Below are 22663 nucleotides of genomic sequence, written 5' to 3' on the forward strand. Positions count from 1 at the left end.
CTTATAACGTGAAAGTAAGGTTAATAATATAACTTAGATTACACATTTTTCAGTTTTACTCAAATTAGGGTGGTGCAAAAATGAGTACACCCTACAACAAAAACTACTACATCTAGTACTTTGTATGGCCTCCATGATTTTTAATGACAGCACCAAGTCTTCTAGGCATGGAATGAACAAGTTGGCGACATTTTGCAACATCAATCTTTTTCCATTCTTCAACAATGACCTCTTTTAGTGACCGGATGCTGGATGGAGAGTGATGCTCAACTTGTCTCTTCAGAATTCCCCAAAGAAAATAATTTCTTTACACCACAAAGGTGAAGGCTACAAGAAGATCAGCAAAGCTTTACTTGTCAGTCAGAATACTGTAGCAGAAGTGGTACAAAAATTTAAGAAAGATGGAACTGCAACCATCTCACAAAGACGTCCAGGTCATCCACGGAAGTTAACACCTCGACAGGAGCGTCTTCTGGTGAGAAGGGTTGAAGAAAATCGGCATGCAAGTTCACTGCAGTTATCTAAAGAAGTAGAAAGCCAAACTGGGGTGACTATTTCCCGTGACACAATACGGTGTATACTACAGAGGAATGGCATGCATGGATGCCGTCCACGAAAGAAGCCTCTCCTAAAGCCCAGGCACAAAAAAGCCCACCTAGAGTTTTCCAGGGCCCATGCTGACAAAGATGAAGACTACTGGGACTCTATACTCTGGAGTGATGAGACCAAGATAAATGTTTTTGGAACTGATGGCTTCAAAACTGTATGGCGTCGCAAAGGTGAGGAATACAAAGAAAAATGCCTGGTGCCTCCAGTGAAACATGGTGGTGGCAGTGTCCTTATGTGGGGCTGCGTGAGTGCTGCTGGTGTCGGGGAGCTGCATTTCATTGATGGCATCATGAATTCACAGATGTATTGCTCTATACTGAAAGAGAAGATGCTACCATCACTCCGTGCCCTTGGTCGTCGTGCACTTTTCCAACATGACTAAACACACATCTAAGGCCACTGTTGGATTTCTGAAGAAGAACAGGGTGAAAGTGATTCAGTGGCCAAGTATGTCTCCTGATCTGAACCCAATCGAACACCTACGGGGAATTTTGAAGAGACAAGTTGAGCATCACTCTCCATCCAGCATCCAGTCACTAAAAGAGGTCATTGTTGAAGAATGAAAAAAGATTGATGTTGTAAAATGTCGCCAACTTGTTCATTCCATGCCTAGAAGACTTGGTGTTGTTATTAAAAATCATGGAGGCCATACAAAGTACTAGATGTAGTAGTTTTTGTTGTGGGGTGTACTCACTTTTGCACCACCCTAATTTGAGTAAAACTGAAAAAATGTGTAATCTAAGTTATATTATTAACCTTACTTTCACATTATAAGTTAAACAGATGTTATATTAAACTTTGTCTTGTCAACATTTTGAAAATTGTTTGTGTTCATTGAGATATTGTTTAAAATGTTACTTTTCAAAGGGGGTGGACTCATTTATGCTCAGCACTGTAGACGTAGCACTGGGAAATAGGCCACTCGTATTTTTCATATGAGCTCCATCCGGGACATGGAGAACCAAAACCATGACATAAATCTCTATACGTCACTCATGAGGAAATTGATGAGTGAGTTGTTTTAATAAATTTGGGAACTTTTTGTTTGTGAATGTGTCGATATAATAAAAAGAAAATCACATGTTGGCTTGAAGATATGAAGTTTATCTTCTCATGTTGAAAAACTCGCATTTTTCATATGAAATACAGTACTGCGCAAAAGTCTTTGACCCCCCCATACAAACTTTGTTATAGATTTCTATTTTATCGAGTCAGAACAAAAACATTTTAGAGTTCCAAACATTCGTTTTCCAGCACAAAATTAAATGTTACAGAAAAAATTTTTGTATCTGAATTTGTATTATTCTCAGATTAAAAAAGAAAACATAATGATGGCTGCTGGGTTTTGGTACAAAATGAAGAGGCGAGTGTGACAGTCAAAGTGTTCAGAAGAACTGTGGCTGGTTCTGTAAGATGCTCAGTAAAACCTACAGCTCATTTCCGCATAAAACTGCACTCACTGGACCTGAGACTAGTGTTTTTATTTTTTAAAGCAAAGGGTCGTTTCACACCAAATATTGACTTTGTTTCATTTATTATGGCTTACTGATTACTGTTTATAGTATTTTTTAATGTTGAGATATTTCATTTAATTATTTTTAAAGTGAGATGGCCTTTTGATTTCATAAAATCGGTGAAAATTTTAGTTCTGTCTGAAATGTGGTCATTGTGATACATGTTTATTTCTGTAATATCTCACAAAATATCAGGCCATTCTGTGGCTGGGAAGTTATTTAATTTGAGGGGATTAAAGCAAATAATGTGCATGAAATCGCTCGCTTTGCGCAGTCAAGCAGACAGAGGAAGTCCGTGCACGCATGCACAGGTTTACCTTCTTCTTCTTCTTCTTTTGGGTTTTACGGCAGCTGGCATCCACAGTGTTGCATTACTGCCATCTACAGGTTTCCCTTTGAGCGTGCACTGACAGTTCCATCATTCTGTTGCTAAACGATCACACCGAGGTGCTTGCTGAGCGCCCATATTTATTAGTTTGGTCCTGTGTTTCCTTTCCTTCGTATAGAACATAACGTCTTTTCTTCTCACTTTCTTTCCGTTACTGTAGTCGCTCTTTCACGTTTCATTCACACACTCATGTCCTCCATTTTTCTCTCCTGTTTCAAATTTGTATCCCACAATGCCTTGCGCGAATGGGGAAAGCCCACCACGTGATGTGATGCATGATGTAGTATCTTGAATCGGGTCATGGTGAAGCAGGAAAAAATAGCGGAGAATTTAGGGCCACGTGGAGATAAATTCATTAATTGTTCTATTTTTAAAAAACTAATAAAATTGGAAGTCTGTGATTCGAATTCAGTAGCTTTTGGTCCATCAAACAAACAAACAAACAAACAAACAAACAAACAAACAGGGAAAATTCTTTTTATGACCTACACTTGAAAAATCTGAAAGGCAGTCTAGCTTTAAACTACACATCATGAATAAAGAGTTTATTGAGAACTAGAAATCCAATCCAACGCCAGTTATAAATGTATTCCTGATTAATATTAATAAGATGGCTCATTTAACCACACCCCATCAATAGTATACAAGGCGACACGCTGGCCCCGCCTCTGTATAAACTCTCCAGTGGCTCCACCCTCTTGTCCGTCGCTCGCTGCGCGCTCAGTCAGTCAGTGAGTGAAACTCTGCCTCACTGCTGAGATTAATGTAGAAATTAGAGGCGTGGAGTGCAGGTGTGATTTATTTCCCACAGGAAAAAGGCGGATTATGGCGGAAAACCCCAGAGTGGAGTTTGTTTTCCCGGAAGGGGATGGGACGCTGCCCCGCTGAGAGGAGCAGGAGATGAGCTCGAGACTTGATGCGGTCGCGCTGAAAGAGTGTGACAGGAATCAGCTGAGCTAACGGCTAACACACCCACTGCCGCTGCTCCTGAGGGAACTGCAGCCGCCGGACTCTCACTCGGAGTCTCCTGGTGAGTCGGAGTGAGGTTCGAGTTTTAAAATGTAAATATAACATGGCATAACTTTCAACTCATTCCTTGTGTGTGTTTATTATCTTAGTGGTGGTCTGTATGTTTAGTGGTGTGCAAAATGATTCTTTTTAGTGATTCGGTACAGTTTGCCCACGAGTTAGTTAGTTATAGTTTATAGCTATCATTTTAAATCGGTTCACTAAAATGACTCGACTCTCTCTAATTTACTGACTAGATCATTATCAAATAATTTAGTGTGGTCCACTAAAATGATTCAATTCTCCTAAAATGATTCGACTCCACACTTTACTCACTAATTCATAGTTGTATCATTTTTAATTCGGTACACTAAACTGACTCGACTCTCTAATTTACTGACTAGCTCATTATCAAAACTTAATTTGGTCCACTAAAATGATTCGACTGTACGAAAATGATTCGATTCTCCTACAATGATTCAACTCCACAATTTACTCACTAATTCATAGTTGTATCATTTTAATTCGGTACACTAAAATGACTCGGCTCTTCAATTTACTCACTAATTCATAGTTGTCATTTAATTTGGTACACTAATGACTAAACTCTAATTTACTGACTAGATCATTATCAAATAATTTAGTGTGGTCCACTAAAATGATTCAGTTCTCCTAAAATGATTCGACTCCACAATTTACTCACTAATTTATAGTTGTCATTTTTAATTCGGTACACTAAAATGACTCGGCTCTTCAGTTTGCTCACTAATTCATAGTTGTATCATTTTTAATTCGGTACACTAAAATGACTCGACTCTCTAATTTACTGACTAGATCATTATCAAAACTTAATTTCATCTCATCTCATTATCTCTAGCCGCTTTATCCTTCTACAGGGTCGCAGGCAAGCTGGAGCCCATCCCAGCTGACTACGGGCGAAAGGTACACCCCGGACAAGTCACCAGGTCATCACTGGGCTGACACATAGACACAGACAACCATTCACACTCACATTCACACCTACGCTCAATTTAGAGTCACCGGTTAACCTAACCTGCATGTCTTTGGACTGTGGGGGAAACCGGAGCACCCGGAGGAAACCCACGCGGACACGGGGAGAACATGCAAACTCCGCACAGAAAGGCCCTCGCCGGCCCCGGGGCTCGAACCCAGGACCTTCTTGCTGTGAGGTGACAGCGCTAACCACTACACCACCGTGCCGCCCATCAAAACTTAATTTGGTCCACTAAAATGATTCGACTGTACGAAAATGATTCGATTCTCCTACAATGATTCGACTCCACAATTTACTCACTAATTCATAGTTGTATCATTTTAATTCGGTACACTAAAATGACTCGGCTCTTCAATTTACTCACTAATTCATAGTTGTCATTTAATTTGGTACACTAATGACTAAACTCTAATTTACTGACTAGATCATTATCAAATAATTTAGTTTGGTCCACTAAAATGATTCAATTCTCCTAAAATGATTCGACTCCACACTTTACTCACTAATTCATAGTTGTCATTTTTAATTCGGTACACTAAAATGACTCGACTCTCTAATTTACTGACTAGATCATTATCAAAACTTAATTTGGTCCACTAAAATGATTCGACTGTACGAAAATGATTCGATTCTCCTACAATGATTCAACTCCACAATTTACTCACTAATTTATAGTTGTCATTTTTAATTCGGTACACTAAAATGACTCGGCTCTTCAATTTACTCACTAATTCATAGTTGTGTAATTTAATTCGGTACACTAAAATGACTCGGCTCTTCAATTTACTCACTAATTCATAGTTGTGTAATTTAATTCGGTACACTAAAATGACTCGGCTCTTCAGTTTACTCACTAATTCATACGGTAGTTGTATCATTTAATTCGGTACACAAATATGATTCGACTCTCTCTAATTTAGACACTAATTTCTAGCTGCATCATTTAATTCGGTACAATAAAATGACTCGAGACTCTAATTTACTGACTAGATCATTATCAAATAATTCAGTTCGGTCCACTAAAATGATTCGATTCTCCTAAAATGATTCGACTCCACAATTTACTCACTAATTCATAGCTGTATCATTTAATTCGGTACACTAAAATGATTCGGCTCTTCAATTTACTCACTACTGCATAGTTGTATGATTTAATTCGGTACACTAAAATGACTCGGCTCTTCAATTTACTCACTAATTCATAGTTGTGTAATTTAATTCGGTACACTCAAATGACTCGGCTCTTCAATGCACTCACCAATTCATACGGTAGTTGTATCATTTAATTCGGTACACAAATATGATTCGACTCTCTCTAATTTAGACACTAATTTCTAGCTGCATCATTTAATTCGGTACAATAAAATGACTCGAGACTCTAATTTACTGACTAGATCATTATCAAATAATTCAGTTCGGTCCACTAAAATGATTCGATTCTCCTAAAATGATTCGACTCCACAATTTACTCACTAATTCATAGCTGTATCATTTAATTCGGTACACTAAAATGATTCGGCTCTTCAATTTACTCACTACTGCATAGTTGTATGATTTAATTCGGTACACTAAAATGACTTGGCGCTTTAATTTACTCACTAATTCATAGCTGTATCATTTTAATTCGGTACACTCAAATGACTCGACTCTCTAATTTACTGACTAGATCATTATCAAATAATTTAATTTGGTCCACTAAAATGATTCAGTTCTCCTAAAATGATTCGACTCCAATTTACTCACTAATTCATAGTTGTCATTTTTAATTCGGTACACTAAAATGACTCGACTCTCTAATTTACTCACTAATTCATAGCTGTATCATTTTAATTTGGTACACTAAAATGACTCGACTCTCTAATTTACTGACAAGATCATTATCAAATAATTTAATTTGGTCCACTAAAATGATTCGACTGTACTAAAATGATTCGATTCTCCTACAATGATTCGACTCCACAATTTACTCACTAATTCATAGTTGTATCATTTTAATTTGGTACACTAAAATGACTTGGCTCTTTAATTTACTCACCAATTCATAGTTGTCATTTAATTTGGTACGCTAAAATGACTAAACTCTCTAATTTACTGACAAGATCATTATCAAATAATTTAGTTTGATCCACTAAAATGATTTGATTCTCCTAAAATGAATCGACTCCACAATTTACTCACTAATTCATAATTGTATCATTTTAATTCGGTACACGCTGTTCGGAGCTGTGGCCGCAAGGTCTCCGGTGCCTGTCGTGGCGGCAATCCCTGAACCCGGTGGTGGACACCGGAAGTAAGGGACGCTGTCAAGCTGAAGGAGTCCTATCGGGCCATGTTGGCCTCCGGGACTCCGGAGGCAGCTGACGGGTATCGGCAGGCCACGCGTGCTGCAGCTTGGGCCGTTGCGGAGGCAAAAACTCGGAACTCGGAAGAGTTCGGTGAGGCCATAGAGGAGGACTATCGGTCGGCCTCGAAGAAATTCTGGCAAACCGTCCGGTGCCTCAGGAGAGGGAAGCAGTACTCTGCCAACACTGTTTACAGTGCGGGTGGGGAGCTGTTGACCTTGACTGGGGACATTGTCGGGCGGTGGAAGGAATACTTCGAGGATCTCCTCAATCTCATCGTCACGTCTTCCATTGAGGAAGCGGAGGCTGATGACTCAGAGATGGACTTGTCCATTACCCAAGCCAAAGTCACTGAGGTGGTTTTCAAGCTCCTCGGTGGCAGGGCATCGGGGGTGGATGAGATCCACCCTGAGTATCTCAAGTCTCTGGATGTTGTGGGGCTGTCTTAGCTGACACGCCTCTGCAGCATTGCGTGGCAGTTGGGGACAGTGCCTTTGGAGTGGCAGACTGGGGTGGTGGTCCCTCTTTTTAAGAAAGGGGACCGGACAGTGTGCTCCAATTATAGGGGAATCACACTTCTCAGCCTCCCCGGGAAGGTTTACTCCAGGGTACTGGAGAGGAGAATTCGGCCAATAGTTGAACCTCAGATCCAGGAGGAACAATGCAGTTTTCGTCCTGGTCGTGGAACACTGGACCAGCTCTATACCCTTCATAGGGTGCTTGAGGGTTCATGGGAGTTTGCCCAACCGGTCCACATGTGCTTTGTGGATCTGGAGAAGGCATTCGACCGTGTCCCTCGTGGTATTCTGTGGGGGGTGCTTCGGGAGTATGGGGTTCGGGGCTCTTTGCTAAGGGCTGTCCGGTCCCTGTACGAACAGAGCAGGAGTCTGGTTTGCGTTGCCGGCAGTAAGTCAGACCTGTTCCCAGTGCATGTTGGACTCCGGCAGGGCTGCCCTTTGTCACTGGTTCTGTTCATAATTTTTATGGACAGAATTTCTAGGTGCAGCTAGGGGCCGGAAGGAATCCTGGTTGGGAACCACAGGATTTCATCTCTGCTTTTTGCGGATGATGTCCTGTTGGCTTCTTCAAACCAGGACCTTCAGCATGCACTGGGGCGGTTTGCAGTCGAGTGTGAAGCGGCTGGGATGAGAATCAGCACCTCCAAGTCTGGGGCCATGGTTCTCGACTGGGAAAGGGTGGTTTGCCCTCTCCAGGTTGGTGGAGAAGTCCTGCCTCAAGTGGAGGAGTTTAAGTATCTCGGGATCTTGTTCACAAGTGAGGGAAGGATAGAGCGTGAGATCGACAGGCGGATCGGTGCAGCCTCCGCAGTGATGCGGTCGCTTTACCGGTCTGTTGTGGTGAAGGAGCTGAGCCAAAAGGCGAAGCTCTCGATTTACCGGTTGATCTATGTTCCGACTCTCACCTATGGTCATGAGCTTTGGGTAATGACCGAAAGAACAAGATCGCGGATACAAGCGGCCGAAATGAGTTTCCTTTGCAGGGTGGCTGGGCGCTCCCTTAGAGAGAGGGTGAGAAGCACAGTCACTTGGGAGGAGCTCGGAGTAGAGCCGCTGCTCCTCCACATTGAGAGGAATCAGCTGAGGTGGCTCGGGCATCTCTTTCGGATGCCTCCTGGACGCCTCCCTGGGGAGGTGTTCCAGGCATGTCCCCCCAGGAGGAGGCCCTGGGGAAGACCCAGGACATGCTGGAGGGACTATGTCTCTTGGCTGGCCTGGGAACGCCTCTGTGTTCTTCCCGAAGAGCTGGCCGAGGTGTCTGGGAAAAGGGAAGTTTGGGCTTCCATGCTCAGACTGCTGTCTCCGCAACCCGGCCCCGGATAAAGCGGATGAAGACGAGACGCTAAAATGACTCGGCTCTTTAATTTACTCACTAATTCATAGTTGTATCATTTTAATTTGGTCCACTAAAATGATTCGATTCTCCTACAATGACTCGGCTCTTCAATTTACTCATTAATTCATAGCTGTATTATTTTAATTCGGTACACTAAAATGCCTCAACACTCTAATTTACTGACTAGATCATTATCAAATAATTTAATTTGGTCCACTAAAATGATTCGACTGTACTAAAATGATTCGATTCTCCTACAGTGATTTGACTCCACAATTTACTCACTAATTCATAGTTGTATCATTTTAATTCGGTACACTAAAATGACTCAGCTCTTCAATGCATTCACCAATTCATAGTTGTATCATTTAATTCGGTACACAAATATGATTTGACTCTCTCTAATTTAGACACTAATTCCTAGCTGTATCATTTAATTCGGTACAATAAAATGACTCGACTCTCTAATTTACTGACTAGATCATTATCAAATTTAGTTCAGTCCACTAAAATGATTTGACTGTAAAATGATTCGATTCTCCTACAATGATTTGACTCCACAATTTACTCACTAATTCATAGCTGTATCATTTAATTCAGTACACTAAAATCATTTGACTCTCTAATGTACTTGTTAGTTTGTTTTCAAATAATTTAGTTTGGTACACTAGTTTGCTAATTAACTAATATATAATTTTCACACGTTTGTAGTCAAATCATTTAGTTCGGTACACTAAAATGATCCAATTCAACTAAATTGATTTGACTTTAATAAAATTCGACTGTTTAATTTGCTCAGGATTTCGTAGAAGATTCATGAAATTTGGTAAAACTAAAATGATTGTTTCTTTATTTACTCAGTAATTTGTACTAGAATGTACACAAATTTATTTGATACAGACGAGTTCATAGTCGAATCACTTAGTTCGGTACACTAATATGATTCGACTCTCTAATTTAGACACTGATTTATAGCTGTATCATTTAATTTGGTACACTAAAATGATTCGACTCTTTAATTTGCTCAGGATTTCATAGTAGGTAATATTTAGCTAGATAATACTAAAATTATTCAATTTCCTAATTTGCTCACTAATTTGTAGTTGAATGTACACTAAAATAATTCGACTCTCTAATTTACTGACTAGTTCGTAGTTGAATCATTTAGTTCGGTACACTAAAGTGATTCGACTCTATTTACTGATGAAGTAATAGCTGTATAATTTAATTCGATACACTTAAATGATTCAATTTTCTAACTTGCCAAATCATAGTAGAATGAGTTAATTTGGTGCACTAAAAATAATTCAAATCTACTAAAAAAAAAAAACGATTCCACACTTTAATTTACTTGAGTGTGTAAGAGAATATAAATGTCGGAGGCAGTTGTACACTTTCAAGTGATGTTTATTATTGGAGGGGTCAATAGACTCTGGCCATGATTCAGTTCATTGTACTGTGTTTACAATTCAACTCGATTCGATTCTCGGAAAATTTGAACAAAATTTGACTGAAGAAAATATTTCATTTCAGTGCATGGTTCATTTAGGTCGGTTCGGTCTGTGTGCTGAAATCTGCACTGTACTCGATAAAGGTTGCATGAATGAATCAGTCAGAATGCGACGGGTTTATCTGCTGAACACTAACTCATTCGTTCCTGTACAGTGACAATAACATGCTGTAAATTGCTTAACGAGATTTACTCAGGTGACCCGAGGATATGCGCTGCAGAAATGAGAGGTGCACACCTGTTTGTCAGCAGAAACAGAACGTGGAAGTATATTTTTCTGAAAGAGAGATAATCATTTCCACCCTGTCCCCAATTTCATCAATTAATGAAGTCTTTCTTTCTGAAGATTATAATCCTATAAACTGCCTTTGATCACAATTTAGAGTATTACAATTCTTATAAAACCCCAATAAGATCTTGGCTGAATTCTATTGTGTGTGTGTGTGTGTGTGTTCCTCTGTAATCAGCCATACTGCTCAGGTCTGTTAGCTGTTTATGAGTTTATTATTCCATGCGATGATGTTTCCTGGTCCAGTGTATGACCGGATGATGAGATTATATCCTGGATGGCAGGATATTACTGGATTTACTGCTGTCTTCTTGATCTTTTTTTTTTTTTTTTTTAACCATTCTTCTATACCTCCAGTGAACACAAATAGTTTTTAAAGTGGCCGTGAAATTAAAATCAGTGCGTTTCAGAGCTTTTCTAGTTGTTCTACGGTGGAGCTTGTTAGCAGTAAACATGCTTCATTAGTGTTCTGGAAGTGTTCTCGTGAGATATGTAGTCAAATCAATTTATTTGTATAATGCTTTTAACAACCAACATTACCACAAAGCAGCTTTACAGAAAAATAAAGACTTTGAACATATGAGCTAAGTTTATCCCTAATAACGGCACTTGTATTGCAGAGTAAGGCTCAGCGTCTCTTCAGATTCTGCAAATTAGTAGTTTTTCTTGTACTCTGTTCGTACAGAACAGCATCTCCCTAACATCATACACCCGACAAGAGCTTCTGGACATCAGATTTCAATCATCGGACAGTTTTATCAGCAATCTTCATCTCTTCCCTGAGCTACGGAGATCACCAGACACTCCGGGGACTACCAAGCCGACAGGAAGTACTCGCAGGCGGCGCGGGGACCGTAAACAAAGGCGGGGAAGATGCGGAGGGGTGAGAGCTAAGCTAAAGCTAACACCACATCGACTCTCCTTACCCAGCATTTTCCTTGCAAACGTGCGGTCCCTGGCAAACAAAATGGATGAGCTACGATTTCGGATTACAAGCAATAGACGGATTATGGACTGTAATGTCATGATATTCACGGAAACGTGGCTACACAGCGAGATACCCGACAATGCTATCCAGCTAGTCGGGCGGCACACTCTCCGAGCAGATAGACAAGAGGCGGTGGATTGTGTATTTATGTCAACAAGGCTTGGTGCACAGACTCTGTCATTGTTGAAAGCCACTGCTCAGCGAACCTAGAGTTTCTCTTGGTTAAATGTAGACCTTTTTATTTGCCGAGAGAATTTACATCTACTATCATTACAGCTGCATATATACCCCCGGATGCCGATGGCAAACAAGTAATGTCTGAACTCCACACAGCCATCAGTAAACAACAAACTGCACACCCGGAGGCTGCATTCATCGTAGCTGGCGATTTCAACCACACCAATCTAAAGACTGTACTTCCCAAATTTAATCAACATGTCTCATGCCACATCAGAGACAACAAAACCTTGGATCATGTGTATACCAACATACCTGGAGCCTACAAGGTTACCCCCCCCCCCCCCACCTCGGACAGTCTGACCATCTCTCTTTGTTCCTCACCCTCACCTATTCACCACTCATCAAACGTGTGAAACCAACTGTGAAGACCATTTAAGGTATGGCCAGCATGGGTAGATTTGGGCTACATCCACACGACAACGGCAACGAGATGTTATTTAAAAAAATATCGGGTCCAAATGGGCAACGATCAGTAAAATATCAGGTCCATATGGCAACGCAACGCTTGCTGAAAACGATGCAATACACATGCCACACCTCTAGGGGCGCTGGATGACGTATGATTCTACGCGGAAGGTGGCGTCTTTAATGGTCCGGAATAAATTGAATGCTACACGTTGATGGATTAATTTGTTCTTCTACGCCCTTTTTGAGGAATGTATTGTAGGACTTAAACCAACATCTGAAGAGGTGAGATCACTCCTTTTTTTTTTTTTTTTTCTCTATTTTTGCTGGCGGGATTGACTCTGCCCTAAGGGTTATTTTCTCTCTCTCTCTCTCACTTTGCACCATTACACAATATTCACAGTGAAAATATTTTGTAAGCGCGTTTCATGAACCAAGTTATAGGATTTGTTGACAACTCACATCGAGTTTGTTACACTTCTACCCGGCGTGAAGCACTCAGTCATGTGGTTGTGACGTCATTGTAAACAAATCCGTTCTACTCATCCAGACGACTTCGCAACGGCAATGTTGCCAGATCTTTCCACTCTGGAACCCGTTCTCAAAAGATTGCATTTTGGGGCACCCAAAACGCCGGTGCCATGTGGACGCCAGGCCGAAACGATAAACAATTGTATCGGATTCACCTGAATCCGTTGCCGTGTGGACAGGGCCTTGGTACTCCAGGACAGGTTTAACGACACAGATTGGAGTGTGTTTGCCTCCCAGGCTACCTGTGGCTCCCAGATAGACATTGACTCTTGCACTCACGCAGTAGTGGAGCATATCAACACCACTATTGACAGTGTTACCACAGAAAAACAGATCACCACATACCCCAATCAGAAGCCTTGGATGAACAGGGAAGTGCGGTTCCTGCTGAAAGCACGTAACAACGCGTTCAGATCAGGAGATGCACTCGCCTACAGTACATCCAGACCAGAACTGAAGAGGGGCATCAAGAAGGCCAAGCACGAACACAAGCTCAAGGTGGAGGAACACTTTGCGAACAACGACCCCTGGCGCATGTGGGAGGGCATTCAGGCCATCACAGATTACAAGAACAGCAACACTTCATCAGCCACCATAGATGTGTCCTTCCTAAACGAGCTCAATGACTTCTATGCCCGTTTCGATAAGGACAACAAACAAAAGGCCATAAAGATCACACCCTCTGTTAACCCTCAGCTACTCGTTCTTTCACACACAGACGTCCAAAACGCACTGAGTCGCATCAACGCACGCAAGGCTGCGGGCCCTGATGGTATTCCAGGACATGTGCTCAAAGCTTGTGCTGAGCAGCTTTCAGGAGTATTCACAGACATCTTCAACCTGTCCCTGGCCCAAGCAGTAGTACCGGCGTGCTTTAAATCAACATCCATTGTGCCAGTGCCGAAACACTCCTCCCCAAAGTGCCTAAATGACTACCGCCCAGTGGCACTTACTCCTATAGTGATGAAGTGCTTCGAACGACTGGTCCTGGCACACCTCAGACTGTCTGCCCCCCACACTCGACCCACACCAATACGCCTACTGCAGTAACAGGAGTACAGAGGATGCAGTCTCCACAGCGCTGCACTGTGTACTCCTCACACCTGGACAATAAAAACACTTATGCAAGAATGCTGTTTGTGGACTTCAGTTCAGCATTCAACACTGTCATCCCCGCCAAGCTAATCACAAAACTCACAGACCTTGGAATCAGCACCTCCCTCTGCAACTGGATCATGGACTTTCTGACCAACAGACCACAGCATGTTAGGTCAGACCACATCACATCCTCCACCCTCACACTCAGCACAGGAACTCCGCAAGGATGTGTGATGAGCCCCTTCATCTACTCCCTCTTCACCCACGACTGCAGACCTATGTATGGATCCAACTCCATCATAAAGTTTGCAGATGACACCACAGTGATTGGACTAATCAGCAACAACGACGAGTCAGCGTACAGGTCAGAGGTTAAATACCTTGCTGCTTGGTGTGCGGACAACAACCTGCTCCTTAACACCAGTAAAACAAAAGAAATCATCATGGACTTCAGGAAGGAGAAGGGAGGCACCCACACCCCCCTCCACATCAATGGCATGGAGGTGGAACGTGTCTCCAGCTTCAAATTCCTGGGGATCCACATCTCAGAGAACCTGACCTGGTCTACCAACACCTCCCACCTCATCAAGAAGGCCCATCAGCATCTCTTCTTCCTAAGAACACTGAAGAGAAACCACCTGTCTGCTGTCATCCTGGGCAACTTCTACCGCTGCGCAGTAGAGAGTATCCTGACTGTGTTACAGTGTGGTATGGAAACTGCTCTGCTGCTGACCGCAAAGCACTCCAGAGGGTGGTGAAAACTGCCCAACGCATTATAGGTGCTCCACTTCCGGACATTGAGGGAGTCTACAAGAAGAGATGCGTGCGCCGGGCACGTAGCATCCTCAGAGACTCTTCCCACCCAGCCAACAGACTCTTTCAGCTCCTCCCGTCCAGGAGGCGATTCAGGAGTCTGCAGACCAAAACAAGCAGATACAGGAACAGCTTCTTCCCCACAGCCGTCACCCTACTGAACTCTGCCAGCAGATGATTTCACATCCTCCTCCTACCTGTGTTGACTCTTGTTGCACTTGATAACTGCACATCTGGTTCCATAGCTGTACATATTCATCAATATTCTCTACTGTTGGATCTATTTACAAAGCCAGTCTTGCATGTGTGTGTATATATGTATATGCTTACATCCACGCTTGAGTTTATGTGTGCATGTATAGGTGTATGTATGTATATGTGTATATTCTGAATGCCTATTTAACTCTTATTGTTTGTATATTCACTAGGCATCTGTATTGCAAGTTAGTTCTTCTGTATATAGCCTTGAGGATAATTATAACCACCCCTTTTTTATAGCCCTACCTGTACATACTTCTCCCATAACTTTTGTACATATACTGCACAGATGTATGTGTATATTTTGTATGCCTATTTAACTCTTATTCTTTTATATTCAGGGCAATTCCATGTAAATGTCAACCTCACCATGCAAAAATAAAGCATCCCAAATTTCAAACTAAACAAACTAAATAAATAAACAAATAAATAAATAAATACATACATAAATATTTTGATCACCTAATATGTCACTGTCAGTCTTTCTTATAATGTAAAACCCAAGCTAAAATCAACTTTGATCATGTACAATTCTATATTATTGCCACAAGCCACAGAAATGTATGCTAAAATCCACAAAACAGCAAAACAATAGTCATCCTAAATATTATTTAAGAACTTTGATAATTTTAGCTGATATTTAGAGAGTTTTTCAAAGGGTTATGGTGGTTAAACTGCTGATTTTCTAAACATATGCCATGTCTATTTCAGACGCGTCACATCCATAACAGAATTTCGTCACATCCATAACGCTGACTTTTCCTTCCGAAACTCTGCATAAAATACAAAATATTTTAAACAGAGATTTTTTAATATTCACCTTGGACCCCTCTATCAAATGGATCTCTCCATTTCGACATTAGGTTTACAATTTCACAGAGTTTGATAAAAATGTACAGTCACCCAAGAAAAGTGATACTTTTTCTGTCACATCCATAATGCATCTTTTATTGGCGTTTTCTGGCATGCCTTAGATGTACTATGGGAATTGTTCTTGTTCTATCACTTCTCCAGTATGGTACAGCCTTAAAATATGCAACACCTGTTTAAATACTGGGAGACAATAAAACATGCACTGGGTCATTTGTTGCCATTTTGAGTTCAAGTGTCACGTCCATAACGCTGGAATTGCTCTTCACAAGACATCTGCATAGCAAGTTAGTTACTTCTGTATATAGCCTTAAGGATAATTATAACCACCCTTTTTTATAGCCTTACCTGTAGTTACTTCTCCTTTAACTACCGTACATATACTGCAAAGAACTATTGAACATCCTATTTATTTATCTGTACATTCTCTACTCACTATAACTATCTCATTTGCACTAGCTGTACATAACTGCATTCATCTGTACATATTGCTTATCTGTATATACTGTATTTATCTGTATTATACTGCACTTCTGCTATTTGCACTTCTGATTAGATGCTAACTGCATTTCGTTACCCTGTATTTATACTGAGTAATGACAAAGTTGAATCTAATCTAAGCTAATCGAATAAATTTATCCTTGATGATCAAGCCTGAGGTGACAGTGGTGAGGAAAAACTCCCTCAGACAACATGAGGAAGAAACCTGGAGAGGAACCAGACTCAAAAGGGAACCCATTCTCATCTGGGTGATAACAGATAGCATGATCATAAATAACTCACTTCTGTAACAGTGTCCTATAGAGTCACAAAGCAGACCTGTGTAACCAGGAAATTCATTATAGTTTAACATGAAGTCTGTTTTGTTGAAGTTGTAAACTGTTCATTGATGGAAACTTGAGTGTAAAACTGTTCATGACAACTGCAGTCCTAAAGTTATCATGGTGATTGTAGTCCTAAACCATCGCAGCAAAACTGTAAGTGTCCAGAACCATCTTCTAAGTGTGTCTTTCAATTGCCCATATGGGCCATGTTCTAAATGAGCAGTGTGATGAGACTCCAACCAGACGTAGGGCATCAGGATGGATCAGGTGAGTTTGAGGTGTAGAAGAGGTTAGTATCACTGGTGTCTCAGGATCGACATGCAGCTCGACAGACAGAGGGAGGGAGAGATAGAGAGAGCGCGAGACAGAAACACCGGTTGTTAGGTATGCCCGGTGTCACCTAATGTATGTTTTGCGCTGAGTGCAAGCAGGGTCTCTGCAGGGTATTATCTAGAAATTGAGAGAAGGGTGTCGGCAGGGGTGCCTGCTAGGGGGTCCGGGGGCAGGAAAATTTGAAATCTTGAAGCAAATTTGTGGCCCTCTTGTGCAATCTTGGCATGAAAAAGCAGTTGGGAGAAGCTCTTAAAATAAGGTATTTTTAAGTAGTGAATTTCTGAAAAAGGAACCGGTCAACTCAAATCATTTCAAGAAAATTCTTTATTTTATGCCATTTTATAGCACACGTAGCCTTTGTGCCTAATTTTACAATGCTCAGTTCTGATTAGCATGGAGTGTAAATTGATGATGGCTGTCCCAACAATAGAAGCTAACCTTTACATGTACATCGCCATCGCATCCTCAGCAACAACATGGCGGGCAGCCATAGCCGGTAGCTGAACCTGGTTATTGTATGAAACAAGGACGATGGTCGGTTGCCGTGCCGCACGCTGGCCAATGGGAGCGCACTGTCGGTTCTGAGCAGCAAATCGCGTCCCACTTCAGAAATAAGGAGAGCAAACATTGTACTGGAGAAACATACACATGGGATGCATATTTATTGTGTTTGGGGTCCTTCACTGAGATTTAAAAAGTGCATTTACATTCAGGGATCCTTCGGAGCTCATTGTGTGCACGTTTGGGACCCAGTCATTATGGGAAACACCTGATACTGATTTGAGCACAATCAGCGTGTGCATATAAAGACAGGGGCTTTGTGAAGTATTAGCATGATCACCGTCATTTTTGTTTGTAGCCATGTTTTATGATTCTGCTTTCAGTTTCATTTTTGTAAATATCACACCTGCTAATGCGCTCTTCCTGCACTTAGACCTGTCTACCACCGCGTACCTGACAGGATACTTCACAAAGTCTTTGTGAAAACAGCGTGCTGATTGCGCTCAAATCAGCATCAGGTGTTTCCCATAATGATTGGGTCCCAAGCGCACATGCACAACGTGTGCTGAAGGATCCCTGAATGGGAGTTTTAAAGCCAGTTGTTGCAGAAAATGACCCGTTGACTTCTAGTATTGGCCATCGAAAAGACTGCTCGACGGGTCTCTAGATAACACTATGGGTCTCTGGCAAAACTAACGATGATGGCATAACTAAAAGGGAGAGCCAGAAGGTAACACAATCATGAGGGAGTCCTGGGACATCAAGCAGCCTACATCATGACACCCCCCCCCAGCAAACCTGAGTGAACGTGTGAGAATGGGGGGCAGGCAGCATCCATACATCCCAGTTTACCAAAACACTGTCTGAGGACCCTCTACTCCTTTACCTAATAAAAATCTATTAACAAAAGGTTTGACTAAAAAGACATGTTTTTGACCGAGACTTAAACACTGAGACTGTGTCAGAGTCCCAAACACTACTTGGAAGGCTGTTCCATAACTGTGAGGCTGCACCTTTGGTTCCAAGTAGGTGTGGTGGGTCATAAAGGACCAGAAGTTCACTCGGGTACTGTGGTGCGAGACCATTCAGTGCTTTAAAGGTCAATAGTAGTATTTTATAATCAATTCGAAATTTGATTGGGAGCCAATGCAGTGTGGATAAGACAGGCGTGATGTGGTCATATTTTCTAGTTCTAGTAAGGACTCTTGCTGCTGCATTTTGAACTAACTGGAGATTGTTTATGCACTTATTGGAACATCCAGACAGTAAGGCATTACAATAATCCAACCTGGAGGGAACGAAAGGATCAGCTAGTTTTTCTGTATCATGGAGTGATACTATATTTCTTATTTTAGCAATATTTCTGAGATGAAAGAGAACTATCCTTGTAATGCTGTCTATGAGTTTCAAATGAAAGACTGGGGTCAATAATCACCCTGAGGTCTTTTACTGCTGCACGTGAAGAAACAGAAAGGCCATCCAGAGTTACTGAGTAATCGGAAAACCTACTTCTAGTTGCATGTGGTCAGAGTACAAGTACTTCAGTCTTGTCAAGCCCTGACTCTGACATTGACTTTTAAACCCACTTGTCCTGGGGGGCAAGTGGGGGTTAATTTCCACTTGCTCCCTATTTTGCGAGTACTACTTTTTTTAGGAAAACCATAGAATAGTTGTGAATTGCAACATGAAATGAAGATCACATATTGAGTTGAAGTTTGGTTATTGATTGGTTACTTTTCACTTGTAACAGACAATAACAATTTTATCAAAAATAGTTTTTCCTGCCTTAGTCGATTTATTTCCATTTCACATGCATGCAGTCAAGTCAAATTTATTTGTATAGTGCTTTTAACAGTAAACATTGTCGCAAAGCAGCTTTACAGAATTTGAACAACTTTAAAACATGAGCGGGCGTCACGGTGGCGTAGTGGTTAGCGCTGTCGCCTCACAGCAAGAAGGTCCGGGTTCGAGCCCCATGGCCGGCGAGGGCCTTTCTGTGTGGAGTTTGCATGTTCTTCCCGTGTCCGTGTGGGTTTCCCCCATAGTCCAAAGACATGCAGGTTAGGTTAACTGGTGACTCTAAATTGACCGTAGGTGTGAATGTGAGTGTGAATGGTTGTCTGTGTCTATGTGTCAGCCCTGTGATGACCTGGCGACTTGTCCAGGGTGTACCCCGCTTTTCGCCCGTAGTCAGCTGGGATAGGCTCCAGCTTGCCTGCGACCCTGTAGAACAGGATAAAGCGGCTAGAGATAAAACATGAGCTAATTTTATCCCTAATCTATCCCCAATGAGCAAGCCTGCGGCGATGGTGGCAAGGAAAAACTCCCTCAGATTACATGAGGAAGAAACCTCAAGAGGAACCAGACTCAAAAGGGAACCCATCCTCATTTGGGCAACAACAGCCAACATGACAATAACAGTTTTAACATGAAGACAGTTTCGTTGATGTTGTAACTCTTCATTGATGGAAACTTGAGTGCAAAACTGTTCATGACAACTGCAGTCCTAAAGTTAGCAAGTCAACTGTAGTCCTCAGCCATAAAAGCATTACTGTAAGAGTCCAGAGCGTCCTCCAGGTGTAACTTTCAACTGTCCTCATGGGGCCGTCCTCCACAGGAGCGATGCAATAAGACTCCAACCAGACACAGGGCACCAGGATGGATCAAGCAGGTCCAAGGGGCAGAAGAGGTTCAGCATCTCGATCCCAGGACTGACATGTAACTCAGAGGGACAGACGGGGGGAGGGAGGGAGAGAGAGAAAACACAGGTTGTTAGGTATGCCCTAAAAAATGACACAAGTATTAAGTCTATGTGGTAGGCTCGCAGAGACGAGAGTCTTGACATCAGGCATAACACACAATGGCATGTTAATATGGTTAAAAAATATCATGACCTGCTCTGGCTGGATGCTTGATTGGGTGATGGGAGCACACTCAGCAATGATGGGATGCAGATAGGACCCTTAGGGCTGGCCAAGACAATTCAGTTACATTTCACCGGGTCTGGGACATGCGACAGAATGTCTGACGGCCGATTCCCTGCAGGCTACGAGAGCCAGTCGAGGTCTCCACCCTCTCCACCAAAAGATTTCCTGTTGACTCCATGTAACTCAGAGGGACGGATTTTTTTTTTGGGGGGGGAGAGGGAAAGAAAACACAGGTTGTTAGGTATGCCCAATGTCACCTGAAATAAGTAGGAACAGTATACATATTGCACTGAGTACAAGCAGGGACTTCGGCAACTAAGTATGACAGCATAACTAAAAGGGGAGAGCCAGAAGGTAACACAGGCATGAGGGAGCCCCGGGACATAAAGCAGCAGCCACTACACCGTCAACAAACTCGAGTGAGCAAGCGAGTGGGGACTGACAGCATCCATACATCCCAGTTTACCAAAACACTCTGTCTGAGGACCCTCCAGATCTACTCCTTTACATCATAAAACACCATTAACACAAGGCTTGACTAAACAGATATGTTTTCAGCCTAGACTTAAACACTGAGACTGTGTCTGATTCCCAAACACTACTTGGAAGGCTGTTCCATAACTGTGGGGCTTTGTAAGAAAAGGCTCCGCCCCCTGATGTAGCCTTCACTATACGAGGTACCAGCAGATAGCCTGCACCTTTTGATCTAAGTAGGTGTGGTGGGTCATAAAGGAGCAGAAGTTCACTCAGGTACTGTGGTGCGAGACCATTCAGTGCTTTATAGGGCAATAGTAGTATTTTATCAATACGAAATTTGATTGGGAGCCAATGCAGTGTGGATAAGACAGGGGTGATGGGGTCATATTTTCTCGTTCTAGTAAGGACTCTTGCTGCTGCATTTTGAGCTAACTGGAGCTTGTTTATGCACTTATTGGAACATCCAGACAGTAAGGCATTACAATAATCCAACCTGGAGGGAATGAAAGCGTGAACTAGTTTTTCCGCGTCACGTAGTGACATTAAATTTCTTATCTTTGCAATATTTCTGAGATTACCCGGATAGCTTTCTTTCATGTTATCAATGTGAGTTTCGAATGAAAGACTGAGGTCAATAATCACTCCGAGGTCTTTTACTGCTGCACGTGAAGAAACAGAAAGGCCATCCAGAGTCACTGTGGAATCAGAAAACTTGCTTCTAGCTGCATGTGGTCTGAGTACAAGTACTTCAGTCTTGTCAGAGTTAAGCAGAAGGAAATTAATAAGCATCCAGTGTCTAATGTCCTTCACACGTTCCTCAATTCTATAAAGCTGGTGTCTCTCATCAGGTTTTGCAGAAACGTACAACTGTGTGTCATCAGCATAACAGTGGAAACTAATACAATGTTTATGAATAATATCACCCAGAGGGAACATATATAGAGAAAAAAGCAGTGGACCCAAGACGGAACCTTGTGGAACACCAAACTTTACCTCAGTACGTCTAGAAATATCACCATTTAGATCAACATACTGATAACGATCAGTTAAATAAAAGCTGAGCCAGGAGAGGGCTGTTCCCTTAACTCCCACAACATTTTCTAGTCTATCCAGAAGAATGGAATGATCAATGCTATCAAGTGCTGCACTAAGGTCAAGCAATACAAGCAGCGAGACACAGCCCTGATCAGATGCCAACAGTAGGTCGTTTACTACTTTAACCAGAGCCGTCTCTGTGCTATGATGAGGTCTAAATCCTGACTGATACATTTCATGGATGTTATTCCTATGTAAATATGAGCACAACTGCATGCAGCTGTTCAAGTTCAGTGTGTTTGTGTAGAACTCTCTCAGACTGTAGGTTCATTACTCGATAATGTAGAAATCATAAAATAGAAATCTATAACAAAGTTTGTATGAAGAAAACAATAGGGTGCCAAGACTTTTGAACAGTACTGTGTTTGAATATATATATAAATTTTTTATCATCCACCTCAAAGTTAGTTTAAAATTTAGTGTGTAGGTTGTGGGTGTTTTTATACAGACCTGGCAATAGGGTGACCACCTACTCATAAGCCCAAGGGGGGACAAGGGGTATGTTTTTGAGGGACAATGTGGGACGCCGCCCCCACTGTGCCGCGCCGGCTGCTGGAAGACTCACAGATAGTGGTTTACCCATTTCTAGCACATACTACCTTACATGGTATATCAATAATACCCTATTCTGCTGTTATTGGTGATGTATGGTCATGAACAGGCCACCAAATGTGTTTTTTTTTTTTAAATAAACATTCATAATATTTTGACCATTCAGTGACTTGACAGACACACTTCCACTTATGATTTACTGAAGCTACTCAATTTTATTTA

General features: G+C 41.9%; 1 protein-coding gene across 3 annotated transcripts in view; it reads left to right on the forward strand.

The window, feature by feature from the left end:
- Positions 1-3303: 3303 nt before the first annotated feature.
- cnga3a (cyclic nucleotide gated channel subunit alpha 3a) overlaps positions 3304-22663 on the forward strand; it is a 50426-nt gene continuing 31066 nt past the window's right edge. For 2 of the 3 annotated variants that reach the window (XM_060920168.1, XM_060920166.1), the window contains exon 1: positions 3304-3541. The gene's annotated coding sequence lies outside the window, so the exon portion shown is untranslated. Of the gene's footprint in view, positions 3573-22663 lie in introns of all 3 variants that reach the window. The other variant, XM_060920167.1, reaches the window with a different exon arrangement.

The sequence above is a fragment of the Neoarius graeffei genome, chromosome 4, assembly GCF_027579695.1.
Source record: "Neoarius graeffei isolate fNeoGra1 chromosome 4, fNeoGra1.pri, whole genome shotgun sequence".
Lineage (NCBI taxonomy): Eukaryota > Metazoa > Chordata > Actinopteri > Siluriformes > Ariidae > Neoarius > Neoarius graeffei.